Genomic DNA, 16,748 nt, shown 5'->3' on the forward strand with positions numbered 1-16,748 from the left:
AATGACACACCTTTGCTGAAAGTGAAGAGGACTTGAAGCACTTACTGATGAAGATCAAAGACTATAACCTTCAGCATGGATTACAGCTCCATACAAACAAAAATCCTCACAACTGGATCAATAAGCAACATCATGATAAATGGAGAAAATATTGAAATTGTTAAGGATTTCATTTTTCTTGAATCCCCAATCAACACCCATGGAAGTAGCAGTCAAGAAATCAAAGACAATTGCTTTGGGTAAATCTGCTGCAAAGGACCTCTTTAAACCGTTGAAAAGCAAAGATGTCACCTTGAAGAGTAAGGTATGCCTGACCCAAGCCATGGTGTCCCCAGTCCTAGTGATGCTTAACCTCAAGGCTGCTGGACCATCCTGCTTCTACGCTCAACACAGCTCTTACAATATCCATGGAAACTGGGAAATCTCTGCTGGTGCAATTTCCTCATTTGTTCTAGAGAGGCCAATTCTGAAAGATGAGGTGTCATCCAGACAGAGCATTTCTTTTTCATTTTCTGTTCTTTATTTTCAGTCATAGCCCAAGGCCTGTTTTCAGATCACAACTCTCTGGCACGTACACTAGTTGTTTTTGGGCTTCTCTAACCCATTTACCTTTGTTTCCCACATCTAAATTAAAGTTAAAAATAAGTAATATTAATTGTGCTTCCCTCTTTAGCTAGTAGAGTCCCTGGGTGGTGCAAACTGCTAACACGTTGGTCTGATAACTAAAGGATTGGAGGTTAGGGTCCACCCAGAAGCCTAGGGAAAAAAGGATGGGCCATCTACATCTGAAAAAAAAATTAGCCATTGTAAGCCCTACAGAGCATAGTTGTACTCTGACACACATGGGGTCACGGTTCGTCAGAATCAGCTCGAAAGTAAATTTTATTTTTTTTTAATCGTACCAAATGACAGTAAAATATAACTACAGAAAGCAGACTTGACTAAGATTAATATTTTTTTTGAAATAACAAATTATAAAAACAAACAATAATGTTTCCTCAGATTTATATATTCTTTCTTGGGTTCTAGGTGTCAAACCAATCTTCCTATATCCTACAACACAGTTCTACTGTTTGACTATTAAGTGGCCAGCACCACATTCCACTCACCCAACCCCTGAAAAATTTTTACTTTATTTAATAAAAGGAGTCCAATATCCTGGCACAGTCAAATTGATACAAAATTTTCTAATGCTCACAGACAGGTGAGAAACACAGTTTTTAGAATACACCAATCTGCAGGCCACAGTTTGAACAGCACTAACAAAGAGACAAGATATACTAGAAGTGAGAAGATATCCAAGGAAATCTTTCTTTCATCTTCTTTCTTTTTGTTTAAATTGAGGCTTAGTTCACAGAGTAAAATGCATATAACTTAATTATTCAGCAGGATGAGTTATTACATATGTATATCTCCTGTTACAAACATTCAGACCAAGAATTTTTCATCTCTCAGAACTTCCTTGACTTATCCCAATCAACTCTAATCTTCAGAATTCTGCCACCAATTTCCTGTGTTTTCAAATACTATTAATGGAATCACACGATATGTCTTCATTTGAGTATGGATTCTTTCACTCAATATGTTTTTCATTAGATACATCCATATTCTTTCTCGTTCTTTTTTTTATGGCTGTTATATTCCATTGTATTAATACTGTACATCACACTTTTTTCATTAATTTCTTGTTTTTATACATATGATACAACTAATGCTGCTACAAACATTTTTAAACAAATTTTTCAAGGGCAATAAGGGTGTATTTTTCTTGGGTCTAAATATAACTGTGGTGTTTCAGGTTATATATATGTATATTGTTTTAGGAAATATTTCTAAATAGTGTACAAGTATGGATGTGTTAGTTGCCAGTCTCATCAGCAATGTATGAAAGTCTCAGTTGTTCCATATCATCAGCAGCACTTGATATTTTCAATTCTTTTAAGCAATTTTGGTGAAGGGGATTATTATTTCATTGTGTTTCTAATTTGTGCTTTCCTTATACTTAATGATGTCCAACTGTTGCACCCCACCAGACCAGCAACAGGATTGGCTCTGAGAGGCATAGGTGGTTTTCAGAAAAAAGGGCAGTAAAAGCCATGTTGATCAGAAAAGGCATTATTAGGGAACTTATACACAGAGGTTGACATGAAGATTCTTGTGATGGACAGCAAAGCATCGAGTGTCACCCAGGTAGTGGTCCATGCAGGGCAGTGTGAGGTGTGGGGTTATATACCTTGTCCTTATGTGCAAGGACTGTTGCAGGAGGACCATGAAAAATATGTCTAATCTATTATGAATGGGATTGTTCTTGCACTAGTTAATGAGTTCAAGTTGATGCTACCATGAAGTCAGGTGTTTGGTGTGTTTTATCATTCTCCAGATTAGTGCTCAGTCAGGTATTCTGTTTTTTCCCCAAAGTCCTTTGCAGCAGGACACATCTTGCATTGTTTGTGGCTCTCACACAAGTACCTTCTAAAATTGCGTATAGGACAATTCAGTATGCTCTTTTGTGAAGTACATGTTCAATCTTTGCTCTTTCTGATTTTCTTTTTCAGTCTTTTTCTTATTGTTTTGTAGGATTTCCCCATGTATTCCACATAAGGGTCATTTATCAAATATAATTATTGAAATATCTTCTCTCAGACTGTCAAACCACCCCCCCCTTTTTTTTTAAGAGAAGAGAGCTTGAAAACTTTGTAAGAAGAGATAAAAAGAAAGGGTGGAGAAAGAGAGAAGAAGTTGAAAATACAGACGTTCCATCATAGATTTTTCCTGATCACTGTGAAAAAACTTCCTCATGTGGTTTACTGAAGACGAAATTTTGGAGAGGGCTTATGGGATGAAATGTCCTAGTAGAGGAAACATCGTTATTTGGTCTGCAATCCCCTTACATATTTCTTGGTGTAGCACTGTAAGAGACTTCTAGCCTCCTAAACTGTGGGAGAATAAATTTCTCTTTGTTACAGCCATATATTTGTGGTATTTCTGTTATAGCAGCACTAGTTAGCTAAGACAACTGCACTCTGCCAAAGGTGGAAAACTTGCAAGACCAAGTAAAACAAGGCAATCTCATCAAGCTGTGGCTCTCATACTTTCACTGTACACCCATTCAATAGACAATTAAGTTACATTAATATCTACATCATTTCTCACTACAATTTTTACTGATTTTTTTCAATTCCAAGCTCTCAAGGAAATGGTTTATGCAACTGTGGGGGCTGAAAAGTCCCAAATCCACGGGCCTGGCAGCAGGCTGACGATCTGTGCTGGCTCATGGTGCTGCAAGGGCAAAGTGAATCCAAAATCTGCAGGCCATGTGGTAGAATGGGGAACCCTGCTGGCTCATGGGTTAGGAGGGGCTGGTGAATTCAAGAATTCTAGGTCAGGTGGCAGGCTAGACTTTTGCAGGCTTATGACCCATGAACCAGAGATTGGTGTTGATAAGAGTGCAGGGTGAAGACACAGAGAGCTTTGCCAGAACATCTTTTTATATACTAAAGACAGACCACATCCCCAAAGAAATTCTTCTTTCAACAGATTTGTTGCTCACATCAGATCCCAAAATGGAAGGTAATTACATTATGGGAGAAAAAAAAAATTATGGGAGAGCACATGACAAATCACTGAGAATTATAGCCTAGCTAAGTTTACACATAACATTAATCATTATAATACCAATTAAAAGAGACTATGAGAGTGGATTTAAAAAAAAAAAAACCCAACTACATGTTGTTTAAAGGAAACCCACTTTTAATACGAAGACAATGATAGACTGAAATTAAAGACTTTGAAAAAGATATACCATGCTAACACTAATCAAAAGAAAGCTAGAGCTGCTACGTTAATTTCAGACAAGTCAGATTTCAGAACAAGGAAAATTATAAAAAATACAAAAGGGCTTTACATAATGATTAAGGGGTCAATTCTCCAAGAAGACATAACAATCCTAAATATGTATGCACCTAACAGCAGAGCATTACAATATATGAGGGAAACTCGTATCTGGTAAGGACTTGTGTCCAAGTTGTTCTCTGCAGCACATGGGGTCGTCATAAGTTGCAGTCAACTCGATGGCAACTGCTGGTGTTGGTGGATCCAAGATACACAAAGAACTCTTAAAACTCAGTAATAAAAACAGAAAAAAATCCAATTAAAAAGTGGGTAATATATCTGAACAGATACCTCAGCAAAGAAGACACACAGATGACAAGTGCCATTAACAACAACAACAACAACATTCTGTTCCCTCATGAGTAGAATTGTGTTTCACAGGGTTTTAAATGGCAGTAGATCACGAGGTCTTTCTTCTAAGTTACCTAAGGGTGGATCCAAACCACCAAACTCTCAGTAGCCAAGCACTTAATGCTATGCACAACCCAGGGAATCTTATATGCCACTAGGGAATGACAATTTAAAACAACCATGTGATACTGTCTTAGGTTGGATTCTCTAAAGAAGCAAAACCAATGAAGCATCTAGCTATTTATCATCTATCTGTCTGTCTGTCTGTCTATCAATCTATCTGTTGAAAGAGATAGAGAAAGAGAGGGGAAAGAGAGACTGGGAAGTCCCAAGTCTGTGGATGGGTCAGGCTGGAGGCTTCTCCTGACTCACTAGCTGCAGGGACTGGCAAACCCAAGATTAGCAGGTCAGCTGCTAGCTCAAGTCCCAAGAACCAGAGGTCAGATAAACAGGAGCCAGCTGCAGAATACAGAGCCAGCAAAAGCCTACAAGCCTTGTTACAACCTGAAGGAAACTCCCCTACAACTGATTGGGTATCCACAGCAGATCCCATTATGGAAATGATCACATTATACCATGTCTCATTCTGGAGGTGATTCCATCATTATACAACTGCCAAACTACTTCATAACTGCCACACCACTGAGAATCATGGCCCAGTCAGTTTAACACTCAAACTTAACTACTACAGATGCCATTACACACGTATCAGAATGGCTAAAATCCTAAATACTGATAACACCACATGCTGGCGAGGATATATAGTGCAACAGGAACTTTCATTCATTTCTGGTGGAAATGCAAATTTAGTTTCTTACAAAGCTAAACATGGGTTTACAAATACATGGTTGTGTTGTTAGGTACAGTTAAGTCATTTCTGACTCAGTGACCCATGCACAACAGAAGGAAACACTTGCGGGTCCTATGCCATCCTCACAATCTTTATGTTTGAGGCCATTGTTGCAGCTACTGAGCCAATACATCTTGTCACGGGCCTTCCTTTTTACCAGGCATGATGTCCTTCTGTTATCAAGACTGATCTCTCCTGAAAACATGTCCAAAGTTCATAAGATGAAGTCTCACCATCCTTCTTTCTAAGGAGCATTCTGGCTGTACTTCTTCCAAGACAGATTTGTTCATTCTCCTAGCAGTCCATGGTACATTTGTATAAAGCAAGTGCTTGTAGAGGAGTGGGTCTCTGGACAGAGGTAGAGTGAGCCCTGAAGAGAGCTCACTGTAATTTCAAGATTTGGAGCTCATTAAAGTTACACATGGAAAACCAAGGGATAAGATTTGCCCCTAGAGTGATCTTGGACTCTGGAGTTCATTCTGATTACCATTGTCTTCCTGAGGTTTCTTAGAAGACCTGAGATGCAGGAATCTCCAGGTGAGATGACTTGTAACTCTGCCAATTTCTGGCCCAATAAGAATCTTCTCCATTTTCACAGGAATCACATGAAGTTCCGTTATAACTTGGGAGGCTCGATTTTTCTAACAGAACTTGCATCGCTGCTGGCCCACAAGGCAGCTCACCAGAGTAATCGAATCTGAGAGGAGTAAAGAGAAGCCGAGGTCTTCTTGAAAGAGACCATTAGACAGATGTCAAACACAAAGATATGCAGTTACTTGAGTACAGGCAGAACAATAGAAACCAAAAAACCAAACCCAGTGCTGTCGAGTTGATTCCGACTCATAGCGACCCTATAGGACAGAGTAGAACTGCCCCATAGAGTTTCCAAGGAGCGCCTGGCGGATTCGAACTGCCAACCTTTTGGATAGAAGCCGTAGCACTTAACCACTACACCACCTGGGTTTCCAGAACAATAGAGTAGGGGTTAATTTGGCCCTGAGTCTTGTGAAGCACAATTAGGACAGTTTTGGGGTATCTGTGAAGTTATTGGTTGATATTGTGACTAGAAAAACCTGGATTCCAAATATACCGTTGTAAATTCCAGATATGGGGGGATGCAGGGATGCATTCTTACTAAATCAAGTTGTACTTGAAAGTCTCAAAAGTGCATTTTGTGTATTATTTGTGAGAAGGTCCAATCTACTGTGTACGGCACTATTTGAACATCTCATAGGAGGCACTTTGGTAGAAATTCTTAAATTATAGAATTTTGTGAGATATTACAGTTGAACTTAGTAGAAGAAACATACATATGCTCCCCGTGTTCTAGTCAGGAAATTCAAAACCTCTAAATTGTATGTATAATACATGTAGGTCCTGGGAAGAAAAGAAGCCACTCTGTTTTGGAAGATTCTCAAAAGTGAGTGTATGGAAAAATGTTTTGAAGATAAAGAGTTACGTATTATGTTCTGCATTTTACAGACTGCATTTTCTTACATTATCTAGCATCTGTGTACAATCTTTGGCAGAAGAATCGTAATCATCACATCATGGATTAGTTTCCAGAAGTTAAATCAGATTGCTCCTATAATTCCTGTAAATTGAAACAGGAAGAAAAAAAAAAATCCTGTAAATAGAAACAGGAAGAGGCAAGGTTAAAAAAAAAAAAAGAAGAAGAAGAAGAAAAAAAATTACCATGAAGGGCCTGGAATTGATGGAGAAGATAATGCATCTATACAAAGTAAAGAGAAAGGAACATAGTGACAACTTCTGATATGATGTTTCTTGCAGTTAGAGTAAGACTCACTAATATCTTGAAGAAAAAAGATGAACACCCACTGAATTTTTTTCTTTTTGTGCTTTAGGTGAAACTTTACGCTCAAGTTAAATTTCTCATACAAAAATTTATACACATATTTTTGGCCCTTTCTTCTTTTTGAATGTGTGCATTTATTGCCATAAATTGACCTCTGAGCACTGCTTTAGCTGTGTCCCCAAGACTCTAATAGGAAGTGTTTTCATTCTCATTTGAATCTATGAATTTATACCTTCCTTAATTTCTTCTATAATCTAATAGTTTTTGAACAAGGTGTTGTTCAGTTTCCATGTGTTTGATTTTTTCCCTGTTTTTTTTCTGTTATTGATTTCTAGTTTTATGGCTTTATGGTCAGATAAGATGCTTTGTAATATTTCGATGTTTTCGATTCTGTTAAGGCCTGCTATATAACTTGATATGTGGTCTATTCTGGGGAATGTTCCATGTGTGTCAGAAAAGAAAGTATACTTGCCTGCTGTTGGTTGGAGTGTTCTGTACACATCTATGAGGTCAAATTGGTTGATTGTGGCTTTTAGATCTTCTGTGTCCTTAGTGAGCTTCTTTCTGGATGTTCTGTCCTTCACAGAAAGTGGTGTGTTGAAGTCTCCTACTATTATTGTGGAGCTGTCTATCTCTCTTTGCAGTGGTGTCAGAGTTTGTTTTATGTATTTTGAAGCCCTGTCGTTGGGTGCGTAAATATTTAATACGGCAGTATCTTCTTGGTATATTGTCCCTTTAATCATTATATAGTACTCTTCCTTATTCTTTGTGGTGGATTTAACTTTAAAGTCTATTTTGTCAGAAATAAGTATTGCCAATTCTGTGCTTTCTTGATTGTTGTTTGCTTGATTTATTTTTTTCCATCCTTTGAGTTTTAGTTTGTTTGGGTCTTTTCGTCTAAGGTGTGTTTTTCATAGGCAGCATACAGACGGATCATGTTTTTTTAATCCATTCTGCCACTCTCTCTCTCTTTATTGGTGCATTTAGTCCATTTAGATTCAGCTTAATTATGGATAGGTAGTGATGTCATTTTGACGTCTTTTTTGTGTTGTTGACCATTTCTCTTTTCCACTTAGTTTTTTTGTGCTGAGTAGTTTTCCTTTATATATTGTCTTTTCTTCCATTGTTGTTGATTTTGTTTTTGCTGAGTCTGTATGTTTTTCTTATATTTTATTTTGATGTGTAGGATTGTTAGCCTCCTTTGTGGTTACCTTATTATTTACCCCTGTTTTTCTATGTTTAAACCAAAGTTTTATCTCCGTTTCACTTCCTCTCCATATGAAAGATCTATGACTATATTTTTTAGTCTTTCTGTTCATTTAATGTCATCATCTTTTACATAATGATGTCTCTGTATCCCTGTTTTGAGCTTTTTTTTTTTTTTAATCTTGACTTATTTTTCTCATTTTCCTATCTGGGTTGATAATCTAGTTTTTCTGTCCTGTGTTCTAGTCTTGGGTGGTTATCTGATGTTATTGATTTTCTAACCAGAAGACTCCATTAAGTATTTCTTATAGTTTTGGTTTGGTTTTTGCAAATTCCCTAAACTTCTGTTTATCTGGATATGTCCTAATTTCACCTTCATATCTGAGAGACAGTTTTGCTGGATATATGAGTCTTGGCTGGCAATTTTTTTCCTTCAAGGCTTTATATATGTCATCCCATTTCCTTCTTGCCTGCACGGTTTCCGCTATGTAGTCCAAGATTTTTCTTATTGAATCTCCTTTGTAGATGACTTTTTTGTTTATCCCTAGCTGCTCTTAAAATTCTCTTTATCTTTGGTTTTGGCAAGTTTGATGATAATATGTCTTGATGACTTTCTTTTTGGATCTACATTGTATGGGGTTCGATGAGCATCTTGGATGGATATCTTTTCATCTTTCACAATATCAGGGAAGTTTTCTGCCAACAGATCTTTAACAATTCCCTCTGTGTTTTCTGTTTTCCCTCGCTGTTCTGGTACTGCCATCACTCATAGGTTATTTCTCTTGATAGAGTCCCACACGATTCTTAGGGTTTCTTCATTTTTAAAAAATTCTTTTATCTTATTTTTTCTTTGGATATATTGGTGCCAAGGTTTTAACTTCAGTCTCACTGATTTTAACTTCCAGCTCCTCAATTCTGCTCCTCTGACTTTCTCTTGAGTTGTCTAACTCTGAAATTTCATTGTTAATCTTCTGAATTTCTGATTGCTGTCTCTGTATGGATTCTTGCAGCCTATTAAATTTGTCATTATGGTCTTGAATAAGCTTCTGAAATTCCTCAACTGCTTTATCTGAGTGTTCCTTGGCTTGTTCTGCATTTTGCCTGATCTCCTTTGTGATCTCTTGAAGAGTTCTGTATATTAATCTTTTGTATTCTACCTCTGGTAGTTCCAGGAATACCTCTTCCTCTGGAAGATTCCTTGATTCTTTGATTTGGGAGTTTGTTGAAGCGATCGTGGTCTGCTTCTTTATGGAATTTGATATCGACTGTTGTCTCTGAGCCACCTGTAAGTTATCATATTAATTTATTTTATGTTTGCTTAGTGTGTCCTAGCTTCTTGCTTTGTTTTGGTTTGATATATCTAAATAGGCTGCTCAAGTGAGCTAACCTGATTATTGGAGCCTTTGAAGTTCTAATATCTTGTCACCAGATGGGTACACCAGAGCTGTTACCAGGTGTATGAGCCAGGGAATCCATTCACTTTTCATGTATGGATTCAGCTCAGGTGTCCAGGGAGTGGGTCACAAAGTGTTCGGTGCAGGCTCTCACCTATGGTCTTAGAGGAGCTGTGGTGATTGGTGTATGCACAGGCTTCTGGTTGCAGCAGGAGGTCACACTCTGACCAAGGAAGGGGGCTTACAGCCTTCTGCCAAGTGTCTTTGAGGAAGGCGTGTCCCTGTTCTCTAGAGCACAGAGGTGGGTGGACTCTGCAGCCTTCCCATTGCACCAAATGCTTTTGGGTGTAAGGACTGGGAGGCACTACTTATCTTTGGATCCCTGTTGCGGGTGGCTGGGTAGTGTGGGTGGAGCCACCAGTCCTCGGGCCCCTGATGTGGGTATGTGAGGACTCTGCTTGATAGGCAGAGTGGTGTCAAATGTCAAGAACCCACATCTCCACTGCACAGCTGAAACAGGTGAAGTCAGACCTCAGGCACATACACCCTTGCAATGTAACAACAGGGGCCTGCTGCTAAAATGGGGCCACATGGGTTCATGCCGTGCTGACAGGCATTCAAAGTTTGTGGATCACTTGTGCCTGGACAGGAGCCACTTCTGCCCCAAGTTCCCAGTTAAGGGGAGCTGGCAGATTAGTTTTCCCCTGTTTGCTAATTTGTTCCTCCTCTGAGGCCAGGGGAGTGGCTCAGGTTGCACAGCAGAACCTCTCTGGCCCAGGAAAATCAACTGTCACTGAAGCCGGCTCAGGGCAAAGGGAAGTGGGATCAGATAAATGGGAGAGACTTCTTTCAAAAGGGGAGCTATTACATCTCTATGGTAAATCAGATGCAATTACTTATGCCGAGAGGGCTGTTTTTCACTGATTCTGGAGGCATGAGTAGATTCTGTGCCACTGGCTCTCTGTGGCTACGGAAACTGGTCCCAAACACTACTGCCAGCCCCACCATGGTTTCACCAGGGAATCGGGATTGAGGGGCACTTATTCCCACCAAGTCAGGTTGGGCAACTCCTTGCTGCTTCAGAACCACCTCCCCCTTTCCCTGCCGCTCAGTCTGATTTCTTAACTTTGCCTTTGATGTTCAGGGCTCCTAGTTTGTCATACATATACTTGATACACTTGTTTCTTCGGGTCTTTGTTGTAAGAGGGACCACCTGAAGTGTTTGATTACTCTGCCATCTGGGCCCCACCTCTTATACACATATTTTATGTGACCCTACTTGCAATCCCTATAGTGTGACAGCACACTCCCACTTTCCACCCTGGGTTTCCCTTGTCCATTCAACCAGCTCCTATCCCTTTCTGCCTTCTCTTTCCATCTCCAGACAGGAGCTGCCCATTTAAGTCTTGTCTATTTACTTGAACTAAGAAGTACACTTTTCACAGGTATTATCTTATGTTTTATAGTCCAGTCTAATCTTTACCTGAAGAGTTGGCTACAAGAATGGTTTTAGTGCACACCCATTCAATTCTTGAAAAGCATTACAAAAAAGTACTAAACTGAAATGACAGGATGATGATCATCTGTGAGTGCACATATTTGCTCCCTTGTCTTTTTGAGGCTTAGCCCATTTTAGATTTCCAAAGCCTCTTTAATGTTAGTTGTCAATTCGTGAAAGAAGATACTATATCAATTCTCCCTTCCGGGAACACCTCAGGAATTAGTCACTGAAAGTCAATTCAAGAATCTTCTACTTGTTGCAACATGAGAAATAAACAACCACGAAGGGACTTGAACTCTCAATCCTCTAGATCTGAAATCAGACACCTTACTCATTAGAGTCTGCAGCCAATACTGTGAGGACACTGTACAAGCATATAAGTAAAAGTGCTGATAAGGAAATATTAGGTTTCTGATTTCAAATTTTTAACTTTGCAATTGGAGGTAATTTTTACAACATTCAAAAAATGAGTCAAATATTATCTGAAACATTTGAAAACAATTACTTAGGTATATAAACTGAGGCTGTGAGATGACCAGAAGTGACATATTTCTCCAAGGCTGCTCTCATTTGAGTTACTTATAATGATGATGCATTTGAGTACAGAATTATGAGCCAAGAATTGAACTCTGCAATAAAGTGCAGATGACAGCAACAAAAGAAGGATTGCCAGAAGTTGGTGTCTTCAGACCAAAGAAAATACTGTGTGGCTCCAGGGAGAAAAGTCTAGAAGCTCGGAAAAGAGCTCCTTTTGTGAGAAATGCCTGCTTTAATGCCAGGAAAATGTTTCATTATAATCCATTCATAACGTAGGCTTCAAAAACTTGATCCTCTACCAACAAGTCAAAGAATCACCTCATACAGAGGTGGGATGAGATAGTGGGTCCCAAACCTCCCTGGGAGAGTGGTCCCTATGTCTGAGGTGCAGCTTCTTGACTTCCAAGCTACATCAAATGGATAGAAGAGAACCAAAATAGCTTGGAGGGATGCTTTACTCATTGAAATCCTAACTAACCCCAGGGTATTTTGCTAAAAGTCCTTGCCTAGTTTCCCTGTGGATTGATCCACAAAACAATTCTAGGTGATTTTATGTGACCCAACTCTGCATTGTATATTGGTAGGGTAGGAAAGATGAGAAATCTACAAATTCCTAAAGTTAAAAAAAAAATTTTTTTTTTAAGTAATCACAAATTCTCTCAGTTTTCACATAATCTTAGTTGCTTGGGAGTGCCAAGTTATTTGAAAGAAATAAAGAATTATCTTTTCCCATTCCCTGCCCTGCCTTTCCTCCCCAGAGATATTAAGCTTTCCTTCACTTCAAAACTTCCCATTCGTTTCCATATTCCTTGTACGGTATTTTCTCCAGGTTTAGGTCAAAACTCAAAAACTGTCTTAGGTCATATTCTGGATGGTATGTCCTACTAGTGTACACTAATTCATCTAGAGAATTATTTTTTTCCTTTGGATATGAATAGGAAACAGCATTCAGGACATGAAGACCTGAAGAAGGAAGAGCAAAAGGAGATGGGAAAGAAGGAGGAGGAGAAATAAAATGAACAGAGGGAAGAGTGGCTTACAGATGGTAGAGAAGTTGTATCATGAAGAAAAGCAAGCATAGAGATGCAGAAGTTTAAACCCATGCACCTTTGTTTGCCCACCATTATGGAACATTCACGGCAGTCTTAAATTTTTCTCTCCTTCAACTCTTTTCTCCTCTGCCTCCCAAGGCTGCAAGAAAGACGTACAAGACAATGCAGAGGGATGCAAAGAAGAGTAACATGAATGTTGCTTCAAGAAAAATAGATGCAGGTGGACATGAAACCCTCTGGGTGTAGTAATGTGATCTGAAAGCCGGTAGTGCTTTGTCTAGGTGACCATGTCTGTTTCTGAAAGTGTAAAGAGACAGAAGACAAGATAGTAGGAATGGAAATTCTCCTAGCGATTATAACATCTGTTTGGAACAAAATCTTCTTGGCAAGGAGAATTACAAGGAAGCTATTTGGGAAGCAGGACATGGAACATATAACCAGTTGTCTTACATAAAACCTACATTAGGTATCCAAGAATAGCTGGGTAAAGAGGCCTGGGTAGCTCAGTTGGTACAGCATCAGACTTTTAATCCGAGGGTCCAGGGCTCAAGTCCCTGTTCAGGCGTTACTCTTATTTTACCCTAGTTACTGTCTCTTAGGAGCCTATTGACAATCCAGTTCTTCTTAGAGAAACCTGTCCTGACATTTACTATAGGCTTCTGGTCTCTTCTCTTCCTGCTCTTTGCTCCGCAAGAATGGGAATAGAGCAAGGGGATCAGAGAAAGAGCAAAGGGTTAAGCGATCAATTACTAGCCATAAGGTTGGCAGTTTGAATCCACCTAGAAGTGCTTCTGAAACCCTGGTGGCGTAGTGGTTAAGAGCTCCGGCTGCTAACCAGAAGTTCGGCAGCTGGAATCCACCAGGCGCTCCTTGGAAACTCTATGGGGGCAGCTCTACTCAGTCCTATAGGGTCGCTATGAGTCCGTAATCGACTCGACGGCAGTGGGTTTGGTTTTGGTTTTGGAGATGCTTCAGAAGACAGGCTTGGTAATTTGCTCCTGAAAGGTGAAAGCCTAGAAAACACTATGTAGCAGTTCTACACTGCACACATGGGGTCAGTTAAAGTGGAGGCAGCCCAATCCTTCCAAATGAGGTGAAGAATTGTAAAACCAAACTTCGCTGTTACAGCGCCTCATCTTTTGTAACTTAGATTCTTCTTTGAACTGCCCTAACTAAGGGTCTCTAACAGAGGAACTGCATTAAGAGACTCAGACAGCCAAGTACGCATTCATTCGCACTCACAGCAAGTAGTCATTTGGAGCGGAGGGAAGGGAAAGGAGGAGAGAAGTCTGGGAGGGTCCAATTCAGCTACAGTCTCCCTTTAAATTGTCCGTCACTTCCTTAAAATCCCACAATGCCAACGTCGAGAGCTATAATGACTCTAAGCATATAACCAAAGGTGAAGAGCCTCTTGAGAGAAAGGGGCCAAAGTGGGTCCGGCTGGCCACACGGGGTCTCTGATCCAGGCATAGTCCTCCTAAGGTGAAGAACCTTAGGGCTCCAGCGAACCACCGTTGTGCCCTCTACTCACCCAAAGCCTGGTTTCAAGTGCAGTAAGTCACTGATTCCCTAAGAAAGTAGTCTTCTCGCCTCTAACCCGACCCTTGCATCCTGCGGTGACCCCCTCCCGTTCGCCTACCCCCAGCCCCCCTCCTTGCATTCCGCCCACCCCCATTCCCCCCCACCCCACCCCAGCCCAGGAAGCTCAGAAGGCCCGGCGGGCTGGCTGTGGACCTGAACTCAACTCTGCGTCCCAGAAGTTTCAATGTGGGACTGTAGAAGGTACGTGGGAGTCAGAGTGAGGCAGCAGGGCCCGGGACCCCTAGGACACGCGTTGACTGAAATGCCTGAGGGGATGAGGTGGCAGGGAGCAGGGCCCTAGAGGGAAGACCCAGGGACCCCGCCCAAACCGCCTAGGTGAAGTTAGAGCAGGCAGGACCTGTGCTCTCTAACAGATTTTATTCCTCGGCTGTCTTTATACTTTATGATATCTGGGTATGATAAAGACACAGCAAAAGAGGTGAAGCTTAGGTTTCCAGTGTCTCTGCTTGATGAACCAAAAACCTAACCTGCTGCAGCCAAAGAAGTGTAAAAGTCTCACCCCTGACTCTTCTGAGTCACCCAGTTCCTTCTTGCACAGCAAGCATAGTTTCTTGGGTATCCTCTCAAAGATATTATTTCCTCCACTTTTTACACAAATAAGGAAATTGCAAACACACTCTACTGCATGTTGGTTTTTTCACTTCTTGCATGTTGTAGTGATTTCCAGATCAATACAGAAATAGCTTCTTCCTTCTTTGCTTGGCAGCAAAATATACTGTTGTATGGGTATATCATAATATATATCTCACCCATACAAGTAATGCTGCAATAAGTAATATCCCTATCTAACATTTCAAATGGGTGTGAGTATTTTCTACATATGGAATTGCTGAAGTAGTGTATGTGATGTGCGATGGTAATTCTGATGGATCTTGCCCAATATATATTCCCATCAGCATGACACAGTGGTCTGGTTTCCCACAGTATTGCAACCACTTTGTATTATAACACAATAATGAAAATAAATATAATAACAAACCCATTGCCTTCTAGTGGATTGATTTTGACACATGGTGACCACATGTGTTACAGAGCAGAACTGCTCCACGGGGTTTTCTTGGCTGCAATGTTCATGGAAACAGATTGCTAAGCCTTTCTTCTGCAGTGCCATTGTGTAGGTTTGAAACACCAACCTTTAGCTTACTAGTCAAGCACAAACCTTATTGTCTACCCAGGGACATTGATATCAACATACCAAACCAAAAGCCAAATCCATTGTCATCAAGTCGATTCCGACTAGCCTTGGGTAAATGACACATTCAGATATCAACCTAGAGTAAGCAAGCCATTGTTAACCACTGAAATCATATTTAGTCCAGTGGAGCCACCCAGAATTTGGAAAATAAATAGCTATTTAAAACTGCACTTATCTAGTTAATGCAGCGAAATTAAAACTTCAGATTTGGGTGAAAACAATTATATAAATGAACATATGATAGAGGTGGCAACTCAAATCAATAGAAATTAGTGGATCATTGGATAAGCGGTGTTGGGCTAAGTGGGTAGCCATCTAGGAAAATAAAAGATTATATTGGTTTATCATGTGTGATACTAAATTTCAAATAGATATAAAATTTAAAAGTAAAAAATGAAAAATAAAACTACATATAATTACTGAAGATGACAAAAAAGAAAGTTTGTATAATTTTGGGGTAGAAAACCAATTTTTACACAAAGCATAGCAACAACAAAAGTTTGACATAATTCACTACGTTAAAAAAATCCTTCCTGGGCACACTTACATTCTCTTTATTAAAAAAAAAAACAAGACTCATACACCTACAGTTACTTGATCTTTGACAAGTCTTTCCCCATCAGATGGGGAAAAGACAGTCTTTTTAACAAATTATGATGGCAAAACTGAAAGTCCATCTGTAAAAAAAAAAAGGAAACAACGTCCATACATTACACCATACACAAAAATGTAATCCAAAATGGATGAAATATCTAAACACAAAAGCAAAATCTATAAAGATCACGGAAGAAAAAATAGGGTCAATGCTAAGGGCCCTAATATATGGCATAAATAGGATACAAACCATAACTAACAATATACAAAGACCAGAGGATAAGCCGGATAACTGGAATCTCCAAAAACTAAACATTTATGTTCATCAAAAGACTTCACCAAAACAGTAAAAAGAGATGGTACATACTCAGAAAAAAATTTGGGGCTATGACATATCCAACAAAGGTCTAGTCTCTAAAGTCTACAGGAAAATCCAGTACCTCTACAACAAAAAGTGAAATAAACTAATTAAAAAATAGGCAAAGGATATGAACAGACCCTTCACCAAAGAATAGATTCAGGCAGCTAAGAGACACACAAAGAAATGCTCATGATCACTAGCCATTAGAGAAATGCAAATTAAAACTACAATGAGATACGATTTCACCTGACATTACTGGCAGAAATGAAAAAAAAAAAACAGAAAATGACAAATGATAGACAGGCTTCGGGAAGACTGGGACCCTAATGCACCGCTGGTGGGAATGCAAAACGCTACAACCATTCTGGAAACAATAAGGTGCTTCCCTAAAAAACTAG

The 16,748-nt window shown here is 39.6% G+C and overlaps 1 non-coding gene across 1 annotated transcript; it reads left to right on the forward strand.

Moving 5' to 3' along the window:
• Positions 1–13,090: 13,090 nt before the first annotated feature.
• Positions 13,091–13,163, forward strand: TRNAK-UUU (transfer RNA lysine (anticodon UUU)). The gene has a single exon. It is a non-coding gene; the product is annotated as a tRNA-Lys (tRNA).
• The last annotated feature ends 3,585 nt before the right edge of the window (positions 13,164–16,748 follow it).

This window comes from Loxodonta africana, chromosome 1 (genome assembly GCF_030014295.1).
Source record: "Loxodonta africana isolate mLoxAfr1 chromosome 1, mLoxAfr1.hap2, whole genome shotgun sequence".
In the NCBI taxonomy this organism is placed as follows: Eukaryota; Metazoa; Chordata; class Mammalia; order Proboscidea; family Elephantidae; genus Loxodonta; species Loxodonta africana.